The following is a 23298-nucleotide window of genomic DNA, read 5'->3' as shown; positions in this document are numbered from 1 at the left end:
AATCAAGTCTCTGATATGGTCCTTTTGACAGCAAAATGATTTTCAGCAAGCAACACGTTCATCATAATGTTGAGCATATCCATCAGGCTTTTTTATTTAAAAAAGGCATGCCCAGGACAGGGGTCTATGAATAAGACTGCTTTCCCTCAGTGGGATTCAATCCAATCCGCTTCTAAATATGTATAATGCCATAACATTAAAGCTCTGTAGACTGCCATCAGTCCTCCTGCAGTTTAATTTCATCAACCTTCGAAATTCAGATCAGCAAGCACTTTCATCCACAAAAGACACCTCAGAATTGAGGCTCCATAAGCAGGCTGCAAAATGCACTTATAGGATGCATTTTAAACCTACAGCAGAAGAGAGGGGGGAGCTTGTCTGCAGATTAAATACACATACTGGAACTTCATTTGTTGCAGGTTAATATGAAGCCCATGATCATTTGATGTTTTGGAACTATGCTAAGTCTGAATCCAAACAGATTCTTCTGCAAAGAACATAGCAAGTACCTGATGAAAAATTCCAAAATACTGGCTGAATTGTTCAGGTATGGAATGCAGGTGAACACCACAATTCTAATTCTAACAACGATTTACTGTTTTTCCAGGAATAAACTTCATTACTTTTTTAGCCAAGCAGTTAAGATGTATCACACTTTTCTCCTTTTGAAAATAAGGAATTTGGAACATTTAAAAACATAAGTTATTTGGCAATGCTATACAGCTTCACAGGGCACAGAAAGTGTGTTGATTCTGCCCACACAAGGTCACTATTTAAAATGCCCTGTTAAAAAATAATAATATCCAATTTTGAAAAGAAAAATAAACACATTGGAGATTTTAAACAGAAAATGACAAGGCTATCATATGGGACATTAGATTAAAGAGTTCCTTTGTCAGTCTTAATTCCTGCTTCCAACCCCATCCTCCTGTTAAGCTATAAACATGGAAGGGAATTGAACTGACATCTGAAACCACACTGCCTAGGTTCAGTGTTTTAATTTCGCCTCCTAGACTCTTGTGGGGAAGGGTTCCTCCACACCATTATAAGCAGTTCTCTCAAGTTAAGCTCTGTGGTTAAAAAACTGCCAAAGACGACTAATTCTCTAGAAATGGTAATCATAGCTCATACGCTTTCAAGAATCTTCATGCTTTGTTATGTTTCATTTTGTTTAAATTTGGTGGTCTTGTAATACGGATGGCCCTACGAAATTTTCAACTTTTAAAAGGGAACATTACCTTGCAATCCCATTGCTAGCCTTGCAGCAATTAAACTGAGATTTTGGACAGTTAACACTTATGAACCTGAACAAGTAGATTCACGTTTGGTTCAAGAAGGCTCTCAGGTCGCAAGAGGGAAATCAGTAATTGCATGTTGCAGCAGACCTGTAATTGCTGCTTACCTGCCTAGACCGTCAATTTCACCAGTTAGCACGTGTTAAAAAGGGGGGGGGGGCGTTTTGCAAACCGTGCTTCTCTCCCACCCTCCCTGCTGCAAATCTGCTTACGGAACAAACAAGGCGATTCTGAATTATATACACAACAGACCCCCAACTCAACAGTATCATCACACTACTATAACTCCATGTGGATTATCAGCCTGCCCTTCCTTCCACCACAAGCTCCTTCTCCACATGACCTAAGCAGCTGGAAAGTTTTATTAACACGGAATGAACATTAACTATTTAAATGCCAAGCAGCAGGAGGGGCCATCCTATGTGATTTCAGAGCATCTCCAGTCCAGTCTGGCGGGGGCAGGGGGAGTTCAGACAAAAACCGAGACGGCCAAAGGATGATTTGATTAAGACCATCTTACCTTAAGTCAAAAAGAGGCCTCTAAACACTAATGCATCTCTGAATCCAAGCTTTTAAGAAGGTTTCCAGTAACCATCTGGGGGAATAAAAATAAATAAAGATAGTTAAGATCCCCCAAATATGTGTTTTGCTGTCTGCAACTCCTCCTCCTCGGCAGCAGCGGCGGCTCCCTTCTGCTCTCAAAGGCAGCCCCGCTGATATGTTTCAAGGCTTGACACGGGGAACTCAAAAAGGGATCAAGCGCATAAATGTCATTTCCTCAAGGCAGCTGCTTCAGCTGCAAAGGAGTTTAATCTGCTTGGCCTGCCGCAATCCTACCTAATTGAAGATTTAATCCCAGCAGCTGCCCGGTGGTGTCATAAAAGGCAGGGCTTTCATTAAACGTTTTGGGAGACACTGGATTCAAATCCCCCAACCATATTTAAAGGATTCTTGCTTTAAATAAACAGTTACAGATTTCCACTCAAAAGTCTACATTTTTTATTTTTTTTTAAGGGTGGGTGGTGGGGAAGAGAGATTTAAAAACCAAAGAAAAAACTAGCACAAGCCTGTCGGGCCAAGCTCTCTGCTCTTGGAACAAGTTATCCTCATCTCTTCTACTTCTGAGCACACGAACAGATGGAGCCTGAAAAAGTTTGGTTTGCAGATCACAAGTAAAGGAGAGGTCCTTCCTCTGCCCCTGCAATGGCCAAGATTTTCCATCATCTGCATATTTCTCAAGGCACAAGGGCAAAAAACTGAAGCGGGGTGTGCAAAGCAGAGAGGAAAAATTATTTGTCACAAAGTGGACTGCAAAAAGAGAATTCCATGCTCCAGTGTTGAAACTACAGAAAAATGAAGGCAGCCCAATGATCTAAGGTAGCACAGAACTGGAAAACAAACTTTCAGTAATGTCATTTTGTACTTATTAACCTCATTCCAAAAACCTGGATGGGTGTGTGCACATTTTTCACAAAACCTCTTTTTTAAAGTCTTTTTTCACCATCTTGCCCCACTCGAGGCGGCAAAATTGCTGCCATTTTCCAATATGCAAAATGCATTCTTCTCATCTTGTTGAAACATCCCTAAGGTAGTAATAGACACACACACACAAAAGTGTAACACCCATTAAAAATTATGCCCAATATAGTCAAAGTCTATGTGCCATTTCTCCGCTTTAACCCTTTTGCTAGAAGCTCAATTTAATAAACAAAGGCAGCTTTAATAATTCAGATCTCACTTTGCAAAAAGATGCAAGGGGGCTGTCAGGATCTTCCTGCAACACAGTACATTTCTCCAGCCTCTCTGAGGCTTTGCATATATTTAAGTCTGTGTGTCTTGCTTTTGGAATGCTGATAACTTCAGTGTTCTTTTCTGCTCTTTAAAGGATTAAACGTAACCACGCAGGCATCTTTATTAGTGCATCAGGCGCCATTAAATTGTTAAGGTTCTCTTCCAGGGCTGGAGAAAATAAAAAGCTACAGCTATTAAAATAAAAATAAAAAAGTCCTCACAACCAAGTGTTTGGTGGTTTGTTTTTTGTATATTTTTTTACAGCATTTCTTATATAATTTGGAGCAAAGAAACAGAACCAAGGAAAAAGAGGCTTCAGCTGCTGTAAACACTGATATGTGGGTTTTTAATGATTACAGCCCAGCAGTATAACATCTTCCCCAAAGACACACAATTGTGATTGATGTTACTTTTTTAAAAAAAGAGTCCTCTTTCCATTGCCTAAGAAAGCATTCCCCCAACATGCTCCCATTCTTTCAACCATCTTTAGCTTTCAGTGAAAAATTCATCACTAGAGAAGCACATCATCAATTGCTACCATCCCCAAAAAAGACACCTTAAGCCAAGATTACCTGAATTCCATAGCTAATCTGTGGCCCTCCAGATAGTGATGGACTCCAACTTCCAGCATTGCTGACCACTCACTAGTCTGGTTGGCCGGGAATGATAGGAGACTAAAAACCTCTGGCGGGCCACAGATATTCCCCACCTGAAGGCTCCCCCCCTTTTGGGGGGGGGGAGCTCAGTCCTAGAGTGCCTACATTGCATGCAAAATGTTCCCTGGCATCTCCAGGTAGGGAAATGCAAGAGAACCTTGTCTGAAACCCTAGAGAGTTGCTGCCAGCCAGAGTTGACAATACTAAGCTAGATGTCTCCAATCAACTAGAATCAAAACCTTTAGGCTCCCTCTGCCTTCAAGCAGATAATTCTTCAGGTGCCCTTGGACAGTTTCCATTAACGGCTCGGTGGCAGACTGGGAAAGGAAAGAGGACAATTTCCCCATGTTCAGCTTGATTCTGCCCATTCTATTTCTCCCTGAAAATGAGGGGAAAGGCAACATTTCGGGTCTAATCCAATTTAGGATTTGCTTTGTAGGAACATACGCGCACAGAGACCAGAAGAAACACAATTGGCTTTATGAAGCTCAAGCCATCAGAAGAAAAGAGTGACTCAGTCTGCTGGTCCAGTCCCCAGCGTTTTTCTGTTAGAAGGAAGAAACTTTGCGAGAGAGAGAGGGAAAGCCTTTTATCTACAAGGCAAGGGACAGGACATGGAAAAACTCTGCCCCTAATCCGCCAGGAACATCTCCTGCACACGTCCCGTCCATTTAAAAGGCCCTGCAAAGGACCCAAGTTCCCAATAAATTGTGCAGCTAAAGATTAAGATCTACTTATCAGATCACAGCATCGTAGATAAAGCCAGGAGGTTACTGGTTTTAGCTTACTTTGAAATACATTGGTTTTATTTTATTTTATTACACGGGCAACGATATGTTTCTTTTTAACTAGAGAGTTCAGTTTCAAGCAGTCTGTATGGACAGAATCCAATTAAATCTTCTAAGTAGAAGGTAGCTTTCACACCCATGAAAAATATATCAAAGGGAGAAGCAGAGTTCATAATTGCTTGGATATTCATCCAGCAAAGATGGCTTCTCTACCAAGAAGAACATTCATTTTCCTTGATCTTGTAAGCCCTGGTTTCATTTATGCCTCGGCTAGGCTCTTTATATTCTCATGTTAACAATGGGAGACTCGGGGCAAAATCTGAAGATAAATTCCATCTGGATCCCCAGTGCCCAAAGTAGGTAGCTCCTACGCATTGTTGGGAGAGTTAATATGATATGTTTCCACTGTTACAATACTCAGCTCTGGTTGACCAGCTGTAAGGCAGGGGTCAGAAACTCATAAGAGTAGACAAGACTTGTGGAAAGACAAGTTAAGCAGGCCTGGGTGGATTTGGACATAGGATAATAGAATGGTAGAGTTGGAAGGGTCACAAAGGGTCATCTAGACCAACCCCCTAAAATGCAGGAATTACAGACATGTGATAGGAAAAACTACTCCCCAATTTGTTTGCCTAAATTGGTACTAGTCACTGCTTAACCTTGGGCCAGATCGAACCCAGCAAACTTTTATTTATTTTAATATTTTAAAGCCATGCTTTCATATAAAACATCACAAGGCGGCATATAACCTGAAAACACAGTGCTATGATAAGAACGTTAAACATATCAGTGGGAGCTGGTTTTCAAAGAATGTCTTATTTCCATACATTAATAGCTCACCTTTCATCCATCATGGAACCCAATTTGGTACAGAGCAGGGGTGGAGAACCCCTGGACCCCCAGATGCTGCCAGCCAGACTACAACTCCCATCAGGCTTAGCAAGCACAGAAAATGGTCAGGGATCATGGGAGTTGTAGTCCAGCAACATCGGGAGGTCCAAAATGTCCCCAGCACCAGGGTAGAAAGCACAATAATTAAAAGACATTTTGTCTGAGTGCCTGAAATCAGCTGGAGTTGAAATGGAGGTCGTGCCTGTTACTGGTGTGAATGCCACGGTTGCACAAGGCTTTTAAGAGAAGAGTTCACCGCATATATCACACTTAAGCGAGGCATTCCAAGATGTGTTAGGAATGGCTTTAAAAGCTGCACATACATCATTCTCAGAAACAGCTGACACTTTCCAGAAATCCAGCTCCTTTACTTTACTTTCTCGGAGGAGACATTCTCCAGCAACCTTCTTTCCCCAAAATCCAGAAACGTAGTTTTAAAAACAAATCACGGGTCGGTATTTATTTTAAGTCAGAAACTGAAGCGCCCCAAAGCCTCAACTAGTTTTTCCCACTTGCAACTTCATGCTGCAATTGACTCTCAACTTCGTACAGTCTATGAGATTTCAGAAACTATAAACACGCTGACTTTTCAAACACTTTAGCTGTTAGTGAAATCATGAATTAATTAGCACCCTTCCAACCGTAAGAACCCAAAAAGCACTTTAAATTTTAATACAGTACAGCAAAATGCAACTGGAGTTGTTTTCCCCCCGCCTGCATTTCCCATCTAACCTAAAACCACTCCATTTGGAAGAGAAATGTCAAAGATCTTTAAAAGGGGGCCCAATCGGGAGGAGGAAGGGATCTTTTGAGAGTCAAAGGAGACATGATAGGAGTGCCAAAAAACAAAAACAAAAATTCATCTCTCTTTCATAATGCTAAAACTCAGGGCAATCCGATGAAGCTGAACGCTCTGCACAGTTAAACTCAGGAACTCTCTCCAAGAGTAAGCAGTCACAGACACCAACCTGGATGACTTTAGAAGAAGAAGAGACAAATTCAGGGTCCATATGGCTATTAGTGACTACTAGCCACAATGGCTATGTCCAGCCTCCAAGTTGGAGCCATTATGCCTCTACATGCCAGTTGCCACTGCCCTCTGATCCTTCCTGTAGGTTTCCCATAGTTGGCATTTGGTGGGTAGTGTCAGAAACTCAGACACGGTGCCAAATAGCAGCTTAAATCTAGGTTATGGTTGCCAATGGAATGTCTATTCACCAGGGGGCTTGGGCCAGATGATTCCAACGCTACGTTTCTATGGTCTCAACTACATTGCTTGACTGTAGCTTGCTCTTACAACAATTCACTTGTCCAAGAATGCAAGGAGAAGAAACATATACAGTGGAAATGGAATTAACTATGGAATAAGGAAGAGGTTTTTGAACTGTGGTTGCCAACCTGGTGCCCAGAAATTTGCAACTGGACCAGCACCAGAAACAAAATGCGCCTGGCTAATTTCTATCACTGTGGTGGGCTACTGTAAGAACAGGACTGGATGGACCGCTGGTCTGATCTAGCACACTCATCTTATGTTCTTAGCGGAGAGACTCCTTGTCATCCCTTAATGGTTGAATCATATCCACCCCAAGGAGTTGTAATTATTGTTCCTCTTGAGCAGGGATCAGCAAACTTTTTCAGCAGGCGGCCAGTCCACTGTCCCTCAGACCTTGGGGGGGGGGCAGGACTATATGGGGGGGGATGAACGAATTCCTACGCCCCACAAATAACCCAGAAATGCATTTTCAATAAAAGCACACATCCTACTCATGTAAAAACACGCTGATTCCCGGACCGTCCGCAGGTCGGATTAGAAGGCGATTGGGCCGGATCTGGCCCCTGGGTCTTAGTTTGCCTACCCATGCTCTTGAGGAATTCATGAATGGCCAATGAGTTTTCAGGGAGCATTAATTCTGCTTGGATTCCAGGCTAAGGCACGAGGAGAAACCTGCAGAAATGTTTAAATAACATACCCCTCCCCTTTTAGCGCTTATAAGAGCACAGAAGATGGCTTACAGGAAAGTTTAAATGGATGCAACTAATACCAAGGGCTCTCGAAAAAGGGCAACCAAAAGACCCATTCCTGTGCCCTGGAGCGGTGTTTCCCATTTTACCACTTCAACAAAAAGTGCTGCCACCCTCCTACTCCTGCCATTTCTGTGAGCCCTTGCTGCACCCAACACTGGAGAAGCAGCACTGCCATCAGAACACATTTTGGGTAAATTGCATAGATTTGGGGTGATACCTTGCCCCAAATGGACATGAACATGCCCAAAATGGGCGGCACTTCTTCACGATTGGTGGAGGCGGCAGAGCACCTATGGCTGGTCAGGCTCTGCCTGTGCCCCCCCCCACCCCACTGATCTTCAAAGTAAAACATTACATGAATAAGGGCCACACACAACAATGTGGGAGGAAGCAGGTGCTCCAAATTTCCTTGTCCTAATGCTTTTAATAGAACCCAGAAACGAACAGGAAGCCATTGCAAATGATACAGATCTGGAATGCAATGGTCTATGAAGCAACTAGATTTTGCACCAGCTATAGTTTCTAGTGCGGGTCCAAAATTTGCTTCCCCATTTCTCAGGGCCATTGCGCCCCCCCCCCACTGCCAACCGAAGAGTCATTTAAAAAACAAGCTATCAAAGGGTCCAGCAGAAACCAGCACACTCCACCTGTCCAAGGCTGTCTCAGTCTCAAAATTGGGCCTGAACCCAGATTGGAAAGGCTCCAGAATTGTAACAGGGCAGAGCTATCTGGTTGTTCAAGCAAACAACTGAAATACAACCTGCTTTAAATTAGTACGCGTGAGCTAACACTCAGTAATGACGTTAGCCATGAAAATGCATCTAGGCTATTTCTAGGAAGTAAAATGTAGAATCTACCAAGCTCCGTGCCAGCATGCAAGGGCACACAATGGATTATTTAGAATATTTATATCCTGCCATTCCAACAGAAAATTCATCAAAAAACAAATATAGTAAGAATGCACCATAAAAAGCACTAACAAAAAACCCCCACAACTTCCTTCCTAGGACTGGAGACTTACTTTTTGAAATGGAAACTCGGGGTCTCAGTTAAGACTTAAAGAATGCACTTTTTTTTGCAATTCAAAGTGTAAGACAATTAAGAAGAACTGGAGGAGCTAATACCTTCCAAACTTCTTAAAAGCTAGCAGAGGCTAAAGGCCAGCCCATTAATGTCTTCTAGAACAGAGGAGGTGGGGGCAGGGGGAGAGTTTACATCTGCAGCCCAGGATTATGCATTCAAATAAGCCATAAAGCCCATCTCCAGAATTTCCTGCGAAAACCCTGTACAAATATTCGTGGCTCAGATCTAATACAACCCAATGCCACCTTTCCAGATGAAAATTCCTTTGAGGCAGCTTACGTATTAAAATAAAGAGGCCGCCAACAGAGTTAAAGAGGGTGTGCGTTTATGTGTACGCTCCCAAAGAACACCAACAAATTCTGTACAACATAGTCGATAAAAGTCCGTGGAGAAAGAACCTCACAGCTGACAAACACTGCCTACTTAAAACCCACCCAAAACAGCTTTCCCCAAAGTTGGAAGACTCGGCACAGTTAAAAGGAAGTTCTTCTTCATGCAACGCATAGCTAAACTATGGAACTCCCTCCCACAGGACGCAGTGATGGCTACCAACCTAAATGGGCTTTTAAAGAGGATTGGACAAATTCATAGAGGAGATGGATATTGATGGCTACTAGCTATGATAGCTATGCTCTGCCTCCACAGCTGGGAAGCAGCAATGCGTCTAAATACCAGCTGCAGGAAACCACAGGAGAGTTGTTCTTGCACTTGGGTCCTGCTTTCTCATAATAGGCACCTAGTGGGCAACTGTGAGAATGGAATAATAATAATAATAATTATTATTATTATTATTATTATTATTATTATTATTATTATTATTATTTATTTATTTATATCCCACCCTCCCCAGCCGAAGCCGGGCTCAGAGTGGCTAACAACAATAAAAGTAACACAACATTCTAAAATCAATTCATTTTAAAATCAATTCAAAATCAAATTCATGGCAACCATTGAGCTAGAGTTCTGTGAGGATTACCAAAGGAGGGGGTCAGACTGTGCCTTGGAAAAAGGCCTGGTGGAACAGCTCTGTCTTGCAGGCCCTGCGGAAAGATGTCAAGTCCTGCAGGGCCCTAGTCTCTTGTGACAGAGCGCTCCACCAGATCGGGGCCACAGCTGAGAAAGCCCTGGCTCTGGTTGAGGCCAGCCTAACCTCCCTGTGGCCCGGGACCTCCAAGATGTTTTTGTTTGAAGACCGTAAGGTCCTCTGTGGGACATACCAGGAGAGGCGGTCCCGTAGGTACAAGGGTCCTAGGCTGTATAGGGCTTTAAAGGTTAAAACCAGCACCTTAAACCTGATCCTGTACTCCACCAGGAGCCAGTGCAGCTGGTACAGCACCGGGTGAATGTGATCCCGCTGCGAGGACCCCGTAAGGAATCTCGCCACGGCATTATGCACCCGCTGGAGTTTCTGGGTCAGTCTCAAGGGCAGGATGCTGGACTAAGTGGCTCATTTTGAATTTGAGCAGAAGAGCACCCTTCTCTCCTGCGGTTTCTAGCAACTGGTATTCAGAAGCATTGCTGCCTCCAACTGTGGAGGCAGAGGATAGCGATTGTCGCTAGTAGCCATTGATAGCCCTCTTCCTCCATGAAGCAGATGCCTCACCCCCCTGGTACAGCCACAAGAACCAAAAGCTCTCAAATAAAATGTAGAACTCTGCACTGAGCCCTGAATATAAGGTTTTGAGCAGACAACCGAAAAGTCTGTTTCTGCCAGAGTCTGGGGGGAAAAAACGAATGGAAACATACCCAATCACTTCCGAGAATTAATCACTTAAGCAGTGCATCCATTAAACAGGAAATGTGTCCAGGTTCACACATGACAGACAGAGGCAGGAGGTGTGGAAGCCAGTCAGATGCCAGGCTGCTGTCTAGTTTAAATACCAAGCCTGACAAGGCATCAGCTGATCTCCAAGCTGAGCAAATCTCATTGCCATCTGAAAAAGCGGAGGGGGGGGGAGAGAGTCCTGAGCACTCCCAAAATATGAGAGCATCCAACGTTCCTTGTTCTGCTGAGCTGGAACAGATAAAAGGATTTGCTTTGAGAAGCCTAATTCCAGAGTAAAACAGCGAGCTTCGTGGCCTAGAAAACGCTGCATTTTTAATGAGTCCTCTGCCTCAAATGGGGGGGGGGGGAACCACTCCTCTAAACATAGCCCTGAAGGAGGAGGTTTCAGGGCAGGGTGAGAGAATGAAATTGCCTGCTGAAAATTCAGCGAGAAAGCCTCCCGAATTCGGAGGCAGAAGGTTGTGGTGGAAGGAGCTGGTAGCTGCCATCCCAGCAGGCTGCCTTCGATGGGAAGGATGGGAAGCAGGGCTGACCTCCATCTGTGCCACTGAAAGGCCCGCTCAATCATGCTGGGCTTCTTGCCACTGAACTGTTTCCAATCCTGCTGATTAGAAGAACCATTTAGCTTTTAAGGACTGATACCAGAGTTTGCTTTTCTTCCCCTCTTCCCTCCCTGTCCCTCTCACCTTGTATGCCGTGTCTTTTTTTTAAAAAAAAATATTTATTGGATTTTCACAAATTATAAAAACACACACGATACACAATACAAACATACACACACAAAAAACAAACATGTATAATTTCAAATCCTTTTTTTCTTAAAACTTACTTCACCGAATTCCCCATACCTCCCCTTTCTGCATTCCAATTCCCAAATTCATTTCAGCAAATCCTCCCCCTTAATTTTATCTAATTTTTCCTTTTCTTTTCTTTTACTTAATCTTTTACAGTAGTAATCCCTTACTTTCTATTACCACAACATTTTATCACTCATTAATTTTACAATATTTCTTAAGATAAATTTTAAATTTCTTCCAATCTTCTTCCGCCGTCTCTTTCCCCTGGTCTCGGATTCTGCCAGTCATCTCAGCCAGTCCCATGTAGTCTATCACCTTCATCTGCCATTCTTCCAGAGTGGGTAGATCTTGTGTCTTCCAATACTTTGCGATGAGTATTCTTGCTGCTGTTGTAGCATACATAAAAAATGTTCCGTGTCTTTTAGACTGTTAAGCCGGTGCGTAGAGACTGTATTGTTTTCACAAACTATGCATGTAAATCATACCAGGAGCCACTTTTCCGGCTGAAGAATGGGATACAGAGGCTCTAAATAATAATAATAAATACTGAATTGTTCAAAGGCTTTTGGAGGTTAAGGCTGCAATCCTACGCACCAGGACATATGGTCCTCCAGGTGTTGTTGGACTACCAGCTCCCATCATCCCTAGCCACCGGCCGTGTTTGCTGTGGCTGATGCTGTGCACAGTGGGGACCTGGTTCTGAGTAAACAGGCGTAAGATGGCTCATGATGGATAGCTCAGTCAGAGCATGAGACTCTTAATCTCCAAGTCGTGGGTTTGAGCCCCACGTTGGGCAAAAGATTCCTGCATTCCTGGGGGTGAGGCTAGATGACCCTCGTGGTCCCTTCCAACTCTACAAGAATGATTCTGTGATTCTAAGACTTCAGTGCCAAGCTCCTCAGTGTTGCCACGTGCTTGCAATCACAACAGGACAATGCTGGAAAGCCAGTGTGGCATACAGTGGTACCTCGGGTTAAGTACTTAATTCATTCTGGAGGTGTGTTCTTAACCTGAAGCTGTTCTTAACCTGAAGCACCACTTTAGCTAATGGGACCTCCTGCTGCCATCATGCCACTGCCTTGCGATTTCTGTTCTCATCCTGAAGCAAAGTTCTTAACCTGAGGTACTATTTCTGGGTTAGCGGAGTCTGTAACCTGAAGCGTATGTAACCCGAGGTACCACTGTACAGGTTAGAGTGCTGGACTAGGACCTGGGAGACCAGGGTTCAAACCCCTACTCAGCCATGAAGTTCACTTTGTGACCTTGGGCCAGTCACCGCCTCTGTGTTGTTATGGGGTGCATGGGTGTGGAAAACAGGTATGCCACTTTGCACCCCTAAGAGGAATAGGTGGGCTTTAAATGCCGCAAATAAAATATATGCTTGGATAGCACATGTGGAAACTGAGAGACAGGAAAGCACCCATTTCCCATTTAAGCAGCGCTGCTGTTGTGCTGATCGCTAATGAAGTTGCCATTTTCAAACAAACACACACACACACACACACACACACACACACACACACACATTATCCCCCCCTTACAAAGGAACATTGATAAAATAATCATGACTTAAAAAATAGCTGACCTACTTTACACAGCCACCTAGGACTCAAGATGTGCTGGCATCCACCATCGTGCATTAATCATTGCACCAACAGGACATGCCCCCCGTGGCAGGCTGGGAGTTCGCTCCTCCTCACTTGCTAAGGCAGCTTCACAAACCCAACTAAAGCCCGGAGCCAGCTGTCCGAGCCCGTCGCAGACATGTTACTATTTAATTCATAAAAAGCTGCGGCAGCATCTGTGTTGGAATGGAGCTTAACGCTTCTTTTGAGTAGCAGCCAGGGAGCTTCTCGGGTTTGCCGTAGCTAGAGGGGCAAGAACACAGTGAAGAATTCCCAGGATACTAAAGAAGAGGTTGCTGCAGATTAGGAGTTTGACTCTTACCTGTTAGAAATACTAATAATTAATATTAATAATAATGAGGTGGCAACTCCAGGCATGCAGAAGTCAGAAACACACGCTTGTAAGAATATAATTGGGGCCTGCTGCAGACTGCCCATCTGGTTCGGCATCCAGTTTTCACCAGCATGATGCCTGTGGCAAAATTTGAGCACGAGAACACTCTCCCCTATAGTGGTGTCCAACAATTGCTATTCAGAAACATGGCTGTGGGCAGAGCATTGCCATCATAGCTAGTCACCAGTGATAGCCTTTCTCCTCCTGTGAATTTGTCTAATCCTCTTTCAAAGCCATTCAAGTTGGTGGCCATCACTGTCTCCTGTGGAAGTGAGTTCCATAGTTTAACTATGTGCTGCATGAATTTTGTCTGCCCTGGATCTTCCGGCATTCAGTTTCGTAAGATATCAAATAGTTTAAGCGTTATGAATTTTGTCCAAGCATAAAGGTGTCCCAAGCATCTACAATTAAAAATCAGGGCTTGGGCAAGTGTGACAGCAGGACATGCCACCATAAAGGCTGGCCCAAACAAATTTCCACAAGTCACCCAACCTCAATGAAAGGCTCTAGCAAAGCTCCACTAACAAGGCAGCTCTTTCTAACAGTCACCACTTGGTTGCACGGAGATGAAGAGAAATTGCAAGAGCTGACTAATGCATGATCTTTGCTTGCTTCAAATCCACAGCCCAAGGCCACAACTGTGGATTCTGCAGGTGCAACGGCACCTTTGAAGTCTCCTTTTGATGTCCAAGAAGCCTCTAAGCTCCCCGTACTTGCTCTCTCCCCCTAACCCTCTTGGTCTTGAGGTGGGGAGGCAGTTACTTTATTATCCCTTGAACTGTATGTGGGACTGAAGGAGATTGCTGGAAGAGTGATGCTCTTTCCCACTTCTTTCAACTCTCTGGGCTTTCCAAGGCTCTGAGAATACTTCTATGGAAGAAAGCAGATTCGTAAAGTGTTCAGTATGGCCAACAAATCTACACAGAATCACCTTTCCTTAACCAGGCGAGTTGGTGTCCCTTAATATCTGTGGCAGGGAAAGAGGGCAGGTTCCGCTCTTGATTACAATTCAGAGACAGTTCACCTGAAGAACAGTCAGAGCTGTTCAACAGTGGAGCCAACTCCCTCGGGAGGCTGTGGACTCTCCTTCACTGGAGGTGTTCAAGCAGAGGTTAGATGGCCATCTGTCTTGGATGCTTTAATCGAGATTCCTGCATTGAAGGGGGTTGAACTAGATGGCCCTTGGGGTCCCTTCCAACTCTACGATTCCATGAAGCCTAGCTGTTCCTTGTAAAATAAAGTGATTTCGCTTCTCTGTTGGCAAGAGAGCGGGAAACGCAGAGGTAAGAAAATGGTTCTCGTATTTTATTCTCCTTGCATGTTGTTTGGAAAAGCATCCTCATCTGAGAAGGTAACATAAAGAGGAGATTTATGCCTTAAAAAGGAGAAAAGCTTCTTACAATTCAAAGACAATGCTGGGGAGAGAGTAGGAGATTAGTCCCATAGATTGAGATGTGGAGGATGGATAACACAGACTTCCGGATAGGACTAAACAGAAAGGAGAAAGGGGAAGTGGGAAAGGGAAGCATTAAGGCATTATAACCAAGAAGCTATTTGCTAAAGCTTTTTTTTGGGGGGGGGGGGTTGGTTAGGTGCCAAAAACTGTCTTTGTTTAGAAGGATTGGAACTTCCAGAAAGCTGAGGAAGAGGGCTTATCAACATTGTCTACTGCACCAGCACTGTCCCCTTCTGTTGCTGGTTCGTCTCCTCTAGAGGAGAGAAAAGGAAGCCACTGGAAGCCATCTAACCTGTAGAGAGGGCCCTGCCCCTTGGAACCTCCAGAGAGGTTAAAAGCTCTTTCTGCACCCAACAAAAAACAGCTCTCTGACTTGTGTGCACTTAAATTGCACAATTTCAGCCAGCTGGCCTTCTACCGTGCAAGGCTGCAATCGCACAAGTTAAATGTGCATAAGTTGTGATCTCACTGTATTAATAAACCAATTTATTTGGTTTCCCTGTATCCCCCCCCCCAGCTCCTCACGTACATAATCCTTGCAATCATTAATATATGTATTATCTCCATCCAAAAGGATTGTGGAAGGCTATCTTTAGCACAGATTCTTAGGCATGCTTACTGCACTAAAGGAAAATCCACCAGAAAAGTAATCACTTATTATTTCTGCTACTTGGCTTAGTTTGTAATTCCATTCTCTGCACAGATTTTCATTTGACCTTATTATTCCTGCAGAAATAATAATGACTACAAAAAGAAGAGTTGCTGCAGGACAGGTTGACACAACTTGAGACCGTCAACCGAGCACAGCCCTCTAGCAGCAAAACACACCTGGTACCTTGAAAAACAACATCTGGTTGGTCACAGGTTCTCTTGACTGGCTACTGGACAAAACTGAAGCTAGCAAACCGATTCCTCTGTGAGTTTATCAATCTAAAGCAGGGTTGTGATTTTTTCTTGATTTATTGTTTTATCTTTTGTAAACCGCTTTGAGGGTTTTTTTTTACAACCAAGCCAATGGCCCATCTTGGCCAGCATCATGTTCTCACAGTGGCAGACCAGCTGCCTGTAGGAAACCAATAGGCAGGATTCAAGCACAAGAGCAGTCTAGTAATTAGCCACTACAGCAAGGCAGAACTCCCAGATACAAGGTAGTACACTCCTGCACAATGGATGCTAGGGACTAAGGCTGGGTATCGCCCCAAAACGTGGTATCGGTTTCATTGTTTTTGACCTGGCAATATATTGTGAATCATGGGGGGGGGGGGTGCACGCATGCGCGGCACAAAAATCACAATGTGGGGAAAACTGTGAAGCCAGCCAATGCCTTTACATCGTTCCATCCTTATTTCAGACATGGTGATATATCAGTATATTGTGGTATTTAGCTGGTGATATATCATGCTGTTGAAAACCAGGGATTGCCCAGCCTTATTAGGGACTCACAGTAAGTGCCTATCTCCATCATGCTCTCCTTGAAAGTTCTCCAGGAGTATCCTTAGCTAGACACTATTGGAAAGCAGAGTGCTGAACCTGATGGGCACTTGATCCAGTCCAGTATAGCCAACCCTTCTGCTTGTTTTGCATCATGCAAGGCTTTGTTTGCACCAGCGCCTAGAGGACTCCAAATTGATTAGAGGGGGCAGCATACTGTTTGCAGCAGAGTGGATGACCTAGAGAACGTCTGCCTGCAAGTGGATGTGGAACATAGCAAACTGACACAGCTCCACACTCCGTTCAGCTCAGACGGGTTGCAGGGGGTGGGGACTGTTGAGAAAGGGGAGTCTAATAAGAGAAAGGTAAGTGGCCAGGTTTGAAAACAAGATGTGCAGCTACGAGAGCAACCAGGTCACACCCGGCCACACTACGGAAAGCACCCTGATAGAATCAGCATTGTAAACAGAAGTGCTATTGTCAAAGAATCGATCCGATAATAAAAAGAGCTAAGGGACAATTGTCTTGCAGAAAATTACTGCCAAGGGCTGCCAGATCCAGGCTCTGTGCGTCTTTCTGGGCTATCGGCCAGCTGCTAATCATTATAGGGCCTCGGCTAATTTTGAGCTCTGCAAATAAACTGCACAACACCATGGCCTGCGCAAAGTTCTCTCCTACCACGTCTTATTAAACCCTGCTGTGTGCTTTAGCTAACCTACAGCTTGTCCACAGAGGCTGCAATATTAATGCAAACATCAGGGAGCCACTGAAGCTTCACCAGACACACCTGTTAACACGACTGGTGTGTATTTTCCTCCTGAAAAACGGAAGCCGGTACATTAATTTTGTCTCGCATCTCACGCCAAGGGCAGAAAACGGAGTGCAGATTAAAAGACTAAGAAGCCCATTTGCTAACCTTCTAGTGCTGCCGCAGTTTAACATTTATACAGCACCGTGTGCTAGACACTGTACATAAGACACACACAAGCCTTGCAGTGGAGGGTGGAGGAGAGCTCACAGGCTATGTTAGCCAGACAAAGAGATGAATGGCGAGAGCGGTCCACAATGGTAATAGAGAATCAGGTGTCAAAGGAGGCCAAGAAACAGAAGTGTGAGTGTGCATCATCATAATGGGGACACAGGTGGCGCTGTGGGTTAAACCACAGAGCCTAGGACTTGCCGATCAGAAGGTTGGCAGTTCAAATCCCCGCGACGGGGTGAGCTCCCATTGCTCGGTCCCTGCTCCTGCCAACCTAGCAGTTTGAAAGCACGTCAAAGTGCAAATAGATAAATAGATAAATAATAATAATGGTAACAACAACAACAACAACAACAACAACAATAATAATAATAATAATAATAATAATAAATAATGTCAAAAGGCAGTCATGGAGTCTGTGTGCAGTAGAGGGAACAAGGAGGGTTGCTAAGGAGTGACTCTGCACCACATACACTGGGGCAACAGAAATGAAGCTGGATCCTACAACAAAATGCTGCAGCATGCCATGATTTTGTTCAGAGGCTCAGTTGCCTCATTGCATCCCTGCTCCTCCCCACACTCAGTCAGTATTCTATACCCATGGAACAGAGCTGGTTCTTATTGGTCGGTGGGAGGCTCTGTGTTGTGAGGTTGACCCCTATGCCCAGCCCAAGCTATATTAAAATATTTAGATTTGTCCACTCATGTCTATAGGTAGCTCCTACTTCCACCTCTGGAATTCCCCTACCTAGACAATAAAGGAGGTCTATTTTATCCTTTTAATATCCAGGTAACTTCTTTCCTCCTTTTTCCAGCCTACTCCACTGCATCCCCCTCCCACCCAGTTCCCATCTTTTCCCCTCTTAGTCAGCCAACGTTCCATGTCATGGAGTCCTTACGCCAAAAGTGGTCCTGCCCTCCAGAGATTTTGGACTACATCTCCCATCATCCTTGCCCATTGGCTGTGCTGGTTGAGCTTGATGAGCGCTGTTGTCCAAACAACCTGGAGGGCTTCACATTGTCTACCCTGCCTTATGCTGCTGTTTTGGAGTTCCCCCTTATAGACTTTCCTTATTAAGGAAACCTTGAGGTTAACCAGAGTCTTCAGTGCTGCCTCCCTTGTGTTATGGTGATGTAGTTTTGGCTGCGTTACAATGTGAATACAGGAAGACTTGAATCAGAAATATAGAGGACGATGGGCTGCAACATCAGGGGTGAGAACCTTGGAGTTAATGTTGGGTGCCACAAGGCAGTGCAATTCTATCACAACACATTTATCATAATGCAGGTATTGTGGCGCTGTTTCTTCATCCTATAAAAAGCATGATTTGCTGCCAATCAATGGCTAAATCAGTCATCAAACCACTGTTCACATCATGCCTAGTTAAAGGAGATTGTCATTTTCGGCCAGGATCTAGACTAGCATCACGGCAAACGACATCACACCTAGCGCAAAATTTTATATATTTCTTAAAGTGTTTTGTTCAGTTCTCAAGCCAGCATCAACCATCAACAAGAGAATAGACTGCTTGCTGTCAGTTCTCTCCAGGACAAAGCCCTGCATTTATCAATCAGCTGTGCAAGAAAAGCACAGCAGCAAGTATTTCCAGAAATACCAAAGCGACACTGACCCATTTTGGCTGGAGGAAGAGGAGACCTGAATTCCTCAGGCTGTGCTTCCCACCATCCAGGATAAGTATTCGGGTGCCGCTCAATATGTGAGCAAACTGCTTAAGTAAATTTATTGATTGCATTTATATCCTCTTCTCCAAGGAGCTCAAGGTGGCATACATGCTTCTTTCTCCAAGTCCTCGTTTGATCCGCACAACCCCCCTGTGAGGTAGGTGAGGCGGAGAGGCAGTGACTGGCCCAGGGTCACCCAGTGAGCTTTGTGGCTGAGCAGGGATTTGAACTCTCGTCTGCCAGGTCATAGTCTAACACTGCAACCACTACACCACACTGGCTCTCAAATTGCAAAGGCAATTTCATGTAAGAAATATTAATGAAACTGCCTCTGATTAGTCTTGCTGTGTGCACATGTGTTGAGAAGCCACAAATGCCCAAATTCAGAGATTCTTTGGTGCAGAATGATAATGCGCTGCCATCAACACATAGGTGCCACATTATTAATAGTACTTAGCATTTATACAGCAGTTGAACATGTTCAAAGTGTTCTGTGTATATTATCAAATGTGACCTCAAAAGCACTGTAGGTATTACTATTCTCAAACCTAGTAAGCACATGCAAGAGGCAAGATTTCAACTAGGGATTCTTAAGGTTCCCCTGTCAGCATCTTGGTTATTACCAATGTTAGAAATTAGCTAGGTGCCAGACACATTTTGCAATGGGCATGGGTGCAACTGGATCTCTGGATGCTGGGCTGGCGACTGACATCTCCATCTGGCTGGCCCTTTCAGCTAAGGCTGCCTTACATCCAGATATGGCCAGAGTACAGCAGTCAGAAATTTGAATTTGAGATTTTGAAAAAGGAAAGAAAAAAGCAAATTTGGCAAAAAATAAAATAAAAACAAAAACTTTTGTGTCCAGATTTTCACTTTTTGAAATATGGCAACCCTAGGTAAGCAGAGCTTATTTACTGCATTTATATCCCATCTTTTTCTCCAAGGTGTACATGGTTCCCCCCCCCCCCCAGTTAATCCCTACAACGATCCTGAGGTGGGTTACGAGGCTGTGACTGGCCTAAGGTCACCCAGTGAGCTTCCTGACTGAGTTGAGATTTAAACCTGATCTCCAATATCCTAGTGCAACACTCTAACCACTACACCACACTGGCTTCCTAGAGTACTTCCGCTATGGGCTAGCTATATAAATTAAGTAGGTAAATAAATAAGGGGAAAGCAAAATGTCACTTTAAAAAGGGTCTGAAATATTTTCCTTGAAGCTTGAATTTGTTTTATTTGCTTTGAGATTTTCTTCTTTAAAATACGAAGTGGTATAAAAATAATAACAAAAGGTGCCTAGACATTTCATTGTAGTGACCATAACTTAGGTTTAAGGTGCCATTTGGCAATTAGCTTATTTATCTGAGTTTCTAACACTGCCAGTCAGCATAGCTGTATGATGCTACATCTGAAGGGAATATGGATGTGCTGAGCTGCATCTGATGGGAGTTGTCATCCAAAACATCTGGAAGGCTCCAGGTTGCTGAAGACTGTGCCACACTATACCAGTTCTAGGAATTCTTATTCCTACATGGAAATACTTTCCCCATACAAGTCTGGAAAGATGCAAGACCTAAGCACACCTTGCCGTCACCTACAATACAGACCATTCACAGCATTTCCAACACTGGACAGCAGCGCCACTTTATAAAACCACATTCCCCCCCACACACATTGTGACACCCACGGCTCCCCAAAGAACACTTGGCATCGTTTTTGGTAATAGGTGCTAAATTAAGACCAGGAGAGCTGCCTTTGTTTTTCAAACAGCTCCTCTCCAGCTAACTCATACAACACCATTTTTTCACAAGGTTTGCTTTGCTGCCTCGGCCCTGAGAGTGCAGGTGCTGGCACCACACAAAGAGCTATTCACAAACTTGATCCCAAGCCCAGACTACACCTGCACAGCAGTGAAACAAACACAAAGGCGCAGCTCTTTTGGCCAGGTGGGCAACCTTGGAGATTGCAAGTTAACAACCCCCAGAAGTGCGCATCACTTCATACCTAGTTAAGTCAGGCTTGCAAATTATCTGCACTCCAGTTTACTAATGCACCATAAATTCTTCCATATGCTTTGCTAATTACCTTTCTCAGGGTTGCTAAATTTTCATCCTTTAGGCCACACAATGCACCAGCAACAAACCCAGCTGTTTAACAATGATGCGAGCATCAACATCCCAAGTGGACAACATCTTTTTTCTGTGAAATTCCAAAAGCTCTGCTCTCCATTTCGAATCTAAATTCTCAGAGACTGCAGCCAAAGAAATGTGAACTTCACATGGAAAAGGAAAGGAACAGATAGAGTATCCATTCAAAGACTCAAAGACAGTGCAACGGGTGCAACTGAGACTACCAAAAAAACAAAGTCCCAGGCAACCCCAAAATTCAAAGTGTTCCTTCCAGCTAGAATCATACAAGGCCAGGACACAGTGGATGGAAATCTTGCTAGCCACTGGATTTGCCCATTCAGACATATTGAACCCTGACATATCTCCTTCTCCTACACACCACAAAAAACCTGCAAGTTTTTGGCTGTTACCAGACCAAAACTGTTATCTCTGCAGTCACCTTAAGAATGTACGAGGCCGATGCCCCTTCTAGTCCAGCATCCTGTGGCCAACCAGGCGGCCCAAAGGGAAACTGGCAAGCAAGACCTGAGCAAATGAGCACTGTCCCCTTCTATGGTTTCCAGCAACTGTATTCAGAAGCATTCCTGCCTCCAACCTTGGAGGCACAGCATAGCCATCATGGCTAGTAGCCACTGATAACCACTTCACATCAATCACAACTAGAGGAGTCTTCCCCAACCTGGTGCTGTCCAGCCATTGTAGACCACAACTCCCATCAGTGTCAGCCAGCACAGCCATAAGGTCTACTCCAGCACAGCCAGCGTCTGATGGGAGTTGTAGTCCAAGACTGCTAACGGGCAACAGGTTGAGGAAAGCTTGGGTGCCCTAGAGTCAGGCAGAGCACTGAAAGAAACATATTTTGAGGCTTGTTTTGTTTTTTTACATTGTAAGGCTCTTGGGGCAGACTCCTGCCTCCCTTTGCCAAAGTCACTTTGCAAAGGGCTACCTGCACATTGACACAGCCAACACTAACACAGCTGTTACCCACCATGTTTCCTGAGGGGAAGAAAAAGAGTTATCTAGAAGCACCCAAAAAAAAGCCCCTGACTCCTGGGGCAAGGAAAGGGAAGAGCTCAACAAAGGCCAGCTGTGCTTGTTGTACATTGGGGGGCAGCCATGGGTCCAGCCCAGTCCCAGAAGGAAGGCCAAACCCTAGCCATGTCTGTTATGAAGGGGGTGGGCAGAGCACCCCTCCAAGAAAACAAAAGCCCTTTTTCTCAGAAAAAGGTACCTCCTCTCTCTCTTTCTCATTTGTATATATAATTTTAGGGGAGGGAATGGAAAGAGAACCCCCCTCAACTTCCACCTATAGTAAAAAAGGGGGGGACTGTCCCTCAAACACATAAGGTAGGAAAGTTACTGGGAGAGAACAAGCCCCCCACAGACACCCCCCAATCCTTTCCTGGACTTGCTGGCCTCCTCTAACCCCCTCCCCAAATACTGAGAAGACCTCCCTCCCCAAACACCCCCAAAAGTGGAGACACCACTCCCCAGGAGGCAAAAGGGAGACCCACCCCTTTCCTTCTTCCAACCCACCCACCCCATTTGGCTCTTCCAGGGGAGAAAAGGGCGCCGCACCCACAAACACAGCACCCCACTTTTGACTGGCTGCCCTACCGCCTCACCCTCTTACCTGCGCGGACGGGTCCTTGAAACACAGGGTTTTTTCCGCTCCCCTCCGTTCTCCTCTGGGTCAGCCCGGCCCAGGCAGCCACTCAGCAGGAGAGAAAGAGAGTGAAAGAGCGCGCGCGGAGAGCAGCAGCAGCAGCCTCGGCGAGGAGACGCCGCCCCCTTCCGACTTCCCGCGAGAGCCACACAGGCAAGGAGAGGGCGGGGCCGCAAGCGAGAGCCCTCGCTCCGTCAATCAAGCCAAGGCACCCGTCTATTTGACGTGTGCAAGGATGGGAGGGACGGAGGCCCAGCAGTTGCTCTCTACTCCTCCCCTCCAGCTCTTCGGCACGGAAGCCCAATCACAACACGCTAACCGCTTGGCCAATCACGAGATGCTCCGCCTCCGCCAGGGCAAAAGAGGGGAGGAAAGAGAGGGTGAGGGAGAGGCGGGCCTAGGGTAGAAGAGCCGGCCAATCGTGAGAGCGGTTAGCGGCGCTTTAGCCAATCGGATGACGCGGAGGTCTGCGCGTTCTCTCTCTCTCTCTCTCTCTCGCGCTCTCTCTCTCTCGCTCTCTCTCTCGCCTTGATTTGGAGCCCGCAAAGTGATGTTTTGCTTCATTTTCACCTGTGCAAAGGGAGGAAGGATTGGATGGAGAACCATCTTGGGGCGAAAGGGGTTTAAAGGGTCGGGGACCAGCTGAAATGTGGGGTGCAGGCAGCAAGCATGCTGTCCTTCTCAGCACTGATTTGCATATGCAAATTAATGCAAAAAGTGTCATTTTACTTGGTTCTGAAGATGTGGAACTAGAAACAGCAAATGCATAGGGCGGTAGTCAGAGTTGAGCCAAGTCAGCCACATCCATTAATGTCAGTGGGGT

The 23298-nt window shown here is 45.0% G+C and overlaps 1 protein-coding gene across 3 annotated transcripts in view; it reads right to left on the bottom strand.

Moving 5' to 3' along the window:
- GLCE (glucuronic acid epimerase) overlaps window positions 1-22578 on the bottom strand; it is a 65303-nt gene extending 42725 nt beyond the window's left edge. For 2 of the 3 annotated variants that reach the window (XM_081171158.1, XM_081171157.1), the window contains exons 1-2: window positions 22443-22578; window positions 1816-1890 (exon numbers count right to left, since the gene is read on the bottom strand). The gene's annotated coding sequence lies outside the window, so the exon portion shown is untranslated. The remainder of the gene's footprint in view (window positions 1-1815; window positions 1891-22442) is intronic. The other variant, XM_081171160.1, reaches the window with a different exon arrangement.
- Window positions 22579-23298: the final 720 nt, after the last annotated feature.

Source organism: Podarcis bocagei, assembly GCF_964188305.1.
Source record: "Podarcis bocagei genome assembly, chromosome: 14".
NCBI lineage: Eukaryota > Metazoa > Chordata > Lepidosauria > Squamata > Lacertidae > Podarcis > Podarcis bocagei.
This window is presented reverse-complemented; position numbering and strand designations above follow the sequence as displayed.